Source organism: Trachypithecus francoisi, unplaced genomic scaffold (genome assembly GCF_009764315.1).
Source record: "Trachypithecus francoisi isolate TF-2019V2 unplaced genomic scaffold, Tfra_2.0 Lachesis_group9, whole genome shotgun sequence".
NCBI classification, from domain to species: Eukaryota; Metazoa; Chordata; class Mammalia; order Primates; family Cercopithecidae; genus Trachypithecus; species Trachypithecus francoisi.
The window spans coordinates 16152784-16160137 of NW_022681474.1; the positions used below are offsets into that span (position 1 = coordinate 16152784).

General features: G+C 39.9%; 1 pseudogene; it reads left to right on the forward strand.

The window, feature by feature from the left end:
* The first annotated feature begins 205 nt into the window (after positions 1-205).
* On the forward strand, positions 206-305 carry LOC117082888 (annotated as a pseudogene).
* Positions 306-7354: the final 7049 nt, after the last annotated feature.

Consider the following 7354-nt stretch of genomic DNA (forward strand, 5'->3'; position numbering starts at 1 on the left):
CTAAAGCAATGAAAATATAAAAATATTACCATCTCCAAATAGATTATTTACAACTCTAATGCAAATCTCAGTAGATTACCCTGTACAATTTGATAAGAAAACTCTAAAATTTCCACGAGGGTGCAAAGGTCAGAAATAGACAAATTTTAAAGAAGGAGTAAATTGTGGAAGAATTTGTTTTACTGGATATCAAGATTTTTATAAAGTTATAGCAATTAAGATAACATGGTGTTTTGATATAGACAAGATTAGCATGCTCCCGACGCAAGGATGACACGCAAATTTGTGAAGCGTTCCATATTTTTGAGTCATCATGAACAGAGGAATAAAGGGCTCTTTTTGTCATTTTCTGAAAAATAATGAAAAATATTTTCCTTTCTTCAAGGAAGTGAATATATGTAGCTGAAGGAATGGCTTCCAAAGAGTGTGAATAAGTTCAGTTATAAAAGATACCAGTAAAGAAAAAGAAAATAAAATAAATAAAATGGGGGAAGCATCCCTCCCTTGGTTTAAGACAAAAAAAAGAAAAGATAATACAGTCTTTCTACAATGATAGAGAAATACTACAATAAAATAGAATGGAAAACCCAGAATTATACCCATTCATAAAAACCGTAGATTTAAAACAAAACTGTCGGCCGGGCGCGGTGGCTCAAGCCTGTAATCCCAGCACTTTGGGAGGCCGAGACGGGCGGATCACGAGGTCAGGAGATCCAGACCATCCTGGCTACTACGGTGAAACCCCGTCTCTACTAAAAAATACAAAAAACTAGCCGGGCGAGGTGGCGGGCGCCTGTAGTCCCAGCTACTCGGGAGGCTGAGGCAGGAGAATGGCGTAAACCCGGGGGGCAGAGCTTGCAGTGAGCTGAGATCTGGTCACTGCACTCCAGCCTGGGCGACAGAGCGAGACTCCATCTCAAAAAAAAAAAAAAAAAAAAAAAAACTGTCACTGCAGTCAATGGAAAAAGTATGGCCTTTTCAATAAGCAGAACTTGGTTAACTGTATATTCCTAGTAAAAAATATATGTATTTGCATTATTTATGTATTGTGTGTATATATATGTATATAAATGTGTACACACACACACACACACACACATATACGTAAATCCCTAAAACATAGCTTCTTACTTCACATCATATAAATACAGGAAGTACTATAGATGTAAATAAGAAAGATAGGATAAATATATCTTTTAGATTCTAAAATATTTTCATTGTTGATAAAAAAAAAAAAGTCACCCTGCATAGGACTTAAAAGCATTAACTGTAAGTGAAAATGCTGAAAAACAAAGCTATAATTAAGAACCTTTATTTATCAAAGGAAAAATGGATAGACTAAAAAGGTATACCACAGCAGGTAAAATGTATTCATAGGCCGGGTGCGGTGGCTCATGACTGTAATCCCAGCACTTTGGGAGGCTGAGGCAGGAGGATCACCTGGGGTCAGGAGTTTGAGACCAGGCTGACCAACATGATGAAACCCCGTCTCTACTAAAAATACAAAAAATTAGCCAGGTGTGGTGACAGGGGCCTGTAATCCCAGCTACTCAAGAGGCTGAGGCAGAAGGATCGCTTGAATCTGGGAGGCAGAATTTGCAGTGAGCTGAGATCACGCCATTGCACTCCAGCCTGGGCAAGAGTGAAACTCCACCTTAAAAAAAAAAAAAAATTCACAAAATGTATAGCTGACAATGGCTTTACATCCAGAAAATATGCAACGTGAAACATTTACAAGCACTCCTGAAATTTGCATAATTTACTAAATGTGAATAAATTCATGTTCTAAGACTCGGAAGTACTGTTTTCAAATATATTTCCCAACAGAAATATGTTCACATATGCCTGAAGATACATGTATAAGAGTGCTTAAGAAAGTATTTTTTATTCAAGCCATAAACTGGAAAAATTACCTCAACAGTGGTTACAGATAAATATATTGTGGTACATTCATTCAGTGTGGTACAGCAATCACAACAAATAAAATATCACTCATGCAACAAAATGAGTGATTCTCACAAAAATGAACACCTAGAATTCTGCCTTTATAAAAGAAAAATAAACAGAAAAAAATGAAACTCCAGTGTTGAGGAACAAATGTGACAGTGTAATATTACAAGGAAAAGTAAGTCAGTAATTTTCATAAAAGTCAGGAGAGAAGAGATTGGGAGTGAGCCCTCGAAGAGGTTCTAGAGTGGAGTGCTAGCACGTTGGGTTTCCTGACTTGTGTGGTGCTGTGTTTATTTGTGATAATGCATTGGGTTTTATTCTGTTTAACTATCTGTCTGTCTGTCTGTCATGCACGTCCCTGTGAAGAGCCCACCAAACAGGCTTTGTGTGAGCAACAAAGTTTTTTAATCACCTGGATGCAGGTGGGCTGAGTCCGAAAAGAGTCAGGAAGGGAGATGGGGTGGGGCCATTTCATAGGATTTGGGTGGGTAGTGGAAAATTACAGTCAAAGGTGGTTGTTCTCTGGCGGGCAGGGGTGCGGGGGGGCGTCACAAGGTGCTCAGTGGGGGAGCTTTTGAGCCAGGATGAGCCAGGTAAAGGAATTTCACAAGGTAATGTCATCAGTTAAGTCACGAACAGGCCATTTTCACTTCTTTTGTGGTGGAATGTGATCAGTTAAGGTAGGAACCAGCCATCTGGATGTGCACGTGCAGGTCAAAGGGGATATGATGGCTCAGCTTTGGTTCAGAGGCCTGACACTATTATATATCTATCTCTTTATTTTTGAGACAGGGTCTGGCTATGACACAAGGTGGAGTGCAGTGGCACAATCTCGGCTCACTGCAGCCTCGACCTCCCCAGGCTTGGGACCTCCCAGGCTCAGATCATTCTCCCACCTTAGCGTCCCAAGTAGCTGGAACCACAGGTGTGCACCACCACACAGCTGATTTGTATATTTTTTAATAGAGATGGGGTTTCACCATGTTGCCCAGGTTGGTCTAGAAAGATGAAGATTCACATGGTAGTGACATTTTTGTAAGGCAATATCTGATACATAATTCCTACTTCGAATTCCTTATTTATAAACTGGAATAAAAATAGCCCTGTTCATGAAAAAAGCCAAACTCTGTAAAATATTTGAAGAGGTTCATTCTGAGTCGGATTAGAGAAACATGGCCTGGGACACAGCTTCAGGATGTCCGAAGAATATGTGCCCCGGGTATTTGGGTTATAGATTGGTTTTACACATGTTAACGGACAGGCATTACGGGCAAAGACATAGATCAATACACATAAGATACACATTGGTTCAGCCTGGACAGGCAGGACGCTTCGAAGCAGGGAGCTTCCAGGCTCCAGGTAGATTGAAAGATTTTCTGATGGGCAATTGGGTGAAAGAGTTAAGCCCTGCTTAGAGAGTTAAGGTCAGCATAAAGAAATGCTTGAGTTAAGATAAGGGGGTGGGGGTGGGGGAAGCCCAGGCTCTTGTCATGTAGATGAAGCCTCCAGGTAACAGGCTTCAGAGAGAATAGAAGGTAAATGTCTCTTATTGGACCTTAAAAGGCTTCGGCTCTCTGGAAAAGACCTAGTAAAGGACCCTCATTCTTTTTACACTTGCACGTTTACTTGCGCTTTTTACAGACTGCCAATTTCACCCACAAGAGATGGCTTTGCAGGCCATTCCAAAATTGTCAAATAAATATATTTTGAGGTAAAATGCTTGGATTTGCTTCAGGGTCTGCGACGTGTCATGTGATGCTATACCAGAGTCAGGTTGGGATTTGGTGTCTTATTGCTACAAGGAGCCTGCTTTGTCAGTCTTGAGATCTCTGTTTTAATGTGAATGCTGGTCAGTGGTGCCTGAATTCCACAGGGAGAAGGGTATAATGAGGCATGTCTGCCTCTGCCTTCCTGGCATGGCCTGAACTAGTTTTCAGGTCTCTTTGCAATTCCTTTGGCCAAGAGGGCGGGACCATTCAGCCCATGGGGGACTAACAATTTTATTTTTGCTTTACAGTCTGTACCTCATGAAGTTGTTGGTATGTACTTTTAAATGGATAAGAACAGGAAAAAACACCTGGAATTGTGTCTGACACATAACAAGCACTCAATAAATGTTAGCTTTTGTTGCCATTACCCTAATTTTCAGTGTCATCCCTGTTGCAAAAGGATTTATATCTCTTCTTGTAGCATAAACGCAGGCAGATTTGGCACATAAGAACTAATGATGAGTAAAGTAAACAACAGCTAACGTATACTGAAAAAAAATAACATTAGGTTTTGTTTCTAGTCAACTTTCCCTATTATATTTTGCAGAAGCAAACAAATATATTATAGATTCTATCAAATGGTATAAAATACAGTGCTCCCTGGAGCACAATAGGGCTTTAAGTGCAAATACAATGTTAGTAACACTGAAACTTTGGCAATGGCTAATCAATATTTTACTTGCTTCAGGGTCCAAAGCTACTTGATTTTTTTCTTTTTCTTTCTTTTATTTTTTGAGACATAGTTTTGCTCTTTTTGCTCAGACTGGAGTGCAATGTCACGATCTCGGCTCACTGCAACCTCCACCTCCTGGGTTCAAGTGATTCTCCTGCCTCAGCCTCAAGTAGCTGAGATTACAGTCGTGTGCCACCATGCTCAGCTAATTTTTTATTTTTATTTCTTTTTTCATTTATTTATTTTTAATTATACTTTATGTTCTAGGGTACATGTGTATAACGTGCAGGTTTGTTACATATGTATACACGTGCGAGGTTGGTGTGCTGCACCCATCAACTTATCATTTACATTAGGTATATCTCCTAATGCTATCCCTCCCCCCTTTCCCCACCCCACAACAGGCTCCGGTGTGTGATATTCCCCTTCCTGTGTCCAAGTGTTCTTATAGTTCAATTCCCACCTATGAGTGAGAACATGCAGTGTTTGGTTTTCCGTTCTTGGGATAGTTTGCTGAGAATGATGGTTCTCAGCTGCCTCCATGTCCCTACAAAGAACATGAATTCATCCTTTTTTATGGCTGCATAGTATTCCATGGTATATATGTGCCACATTTCCTTAATCCAGTCTGTCATTGATGGACATTTGGGTTGGTTCCAAGTCTTTGCTATTTGAATAGTGCCGCAATAAACATACGTGTGCATGTGTCTTTATAGCAGCATGATTTATAATACTTTGGGTATATACCCAGTAATGGGATGGCTGGGTCAAATGGTATTTCTAGTTCTAGATCCTTGAGGAATTGCCACACTGTCTTCCACAATGGTTGAACTAGTTTACAGTCCCATCAACAGTGTAAAAGTGTTCCTATTTCTTCACATTCTCTCCAGCACCTGTTGCTTCCTGACTTTTTAATGACTGCCATTCTAACTGGTGTGAGATGGTATCTCATTGTGGTTTTGATTTGCATTTCTCTGATGACTAGTGATTGTGAGCATTTTTTCACGTGTCTGTTGGCTGCATAAATGTCTTCTTTTGAGAAGTGTCTGTTCATATCCTTTGCCCACTTTTTGATGGGATTGTTTTTCTTGTAAATTTGTTTGAGGTCTTTGTAGGTTCTGGATATTAGCACAAAAGCCAAAACTGACAAATGGGATCTAATTAAACTAAAGGGCTTCTGCATAGCAAAAGAAATTTCCATTGGAGTGAACAGGCAACCTACAGAATGGGAGAACATTTTTGCAGTCTACTCATGTGACAATTTTTTAATATTTTTAGTAGAGATGAGGTTTCACCATGTTGGCCAGTCTGGTCTTGAACTCCTGACTTCAGGTGATCCACTCACCTTGGCCTCCCAAAGTGCTAGGATTATGGGTATGAGCCACCAGGCCTGGCTGGCTGCTTTTGACGATAAGAAAAATAGAGCATTTGGAGTCAATAAAAAGTAGAAAAAATCACATCTACAAACGTATGGAAAAAAAATAAAAGATAATTTTTTTCATGAGCATCCATGTGAAGAGACCACCAAATAGCTTTGTGTGAGCAATAAAGCTTTTTAATCACCTGGGCGCAGGTGGGCTGAGTCTGAAAAGAGAGTCAGCAAAGGGAGGTAGGGGTGGGGCTGTTTTTATAGGATTTGGGTGGGTAGTGGAAAATTACAGTCAAAGGGGGTTGTTCTCTGGCGGGCAGGGGTGGGGGTCACAAGATGCTCAGTCAGGGAGCTTCTGAGCCAGGAGAAGGAATTTCACAAGGTAATGTCATCAGTTAAGGCAGGAATCAGCCATTTTCACTTATTTTGTCATTCTTCAGTTACTTCAGGCCATCTGGATGTATACGTGCAGGCTTGGGCCCAGAGGCCTGACAATATTTTAACCACCATTAATGTGGCAGTTTGTTTCTTGTAAATTTCTTTCTGGATCTTGATTTTATAATTTTGTAACACTATCTGAAGCTATTCTCTCAATGTTTTCTCATTATTTATATGACCATTGACAAACATTTATGTGCCATTTATCAAAAAAAAAAAAAAAACTGCATTTACATTTCAACATGCAGTTTTTTAAGATCTTCCCCCAATATCTGTAACTGACTTATTGACACTTCATATGCTGCGTATCATGGTCTTGTTATATTCTTTCTTTCAGCAACAGCATTTTGAGTGAGACTTCTAGGTTGATTCACAGATATGGTTTTCTGCTATAAAACTGTCAGAGGCATGTGAACCAGGGCAACTCCATCTTGAGTAGGGACTGGGTAAAACAAGGCTGAGACCTACTGGGCTACATTCCCAGATGGTTAAGGCATTCTAAATTACAGGATAAGATAGGAGGTCAGCACAAGATACAGATCATAAAGACCCTGCTGATAAAACCGGTTGCAGTAAAGAAAAGAAGCCAGCTCTAATCCACCCAAACCAAGATGGCAACAAGAGTGACCTCTGGTTGTCTTCACTGTTACACCCTTATTAGCGCCATGATAGTTTACAAATGCTATGGTAACATCAGGAAGTTACCCTACATGGTCTAAAGAGGGGAGGCATGAATAATCCACCCCTTGTTTAGCATATTATCAAGAAATAATCATAAAAATGGGTAACCAGCAGCCCTTGGGGCTGCTCCATGGAGCAGCCATTCTTTTATTCCCTTACCTTATTAATAAACTTGCTTTCACTTTATGGACTTGCCCTGAATTATTTCTTGCACAAGATCTAAGAACGGTCTCTTGGGATCTAGATCCAGACTCCTTTTCTGTAACAAAAGGACTGATAGACATAACCTACTTTTACATGAAATATTCTTAGCAAACACTTTAAGTAAAACTTTTCAGAAATCTCCAAACACCCTGTTTCTTAGTGAATTCTTAACCTTGTGCCTTCCTTTTTCCTCTTTCACTGAGACCTAGCATAATCTTTTTTAATCGTATGTGTATACAGACCGACCCTTATATTTATTATCACATTATT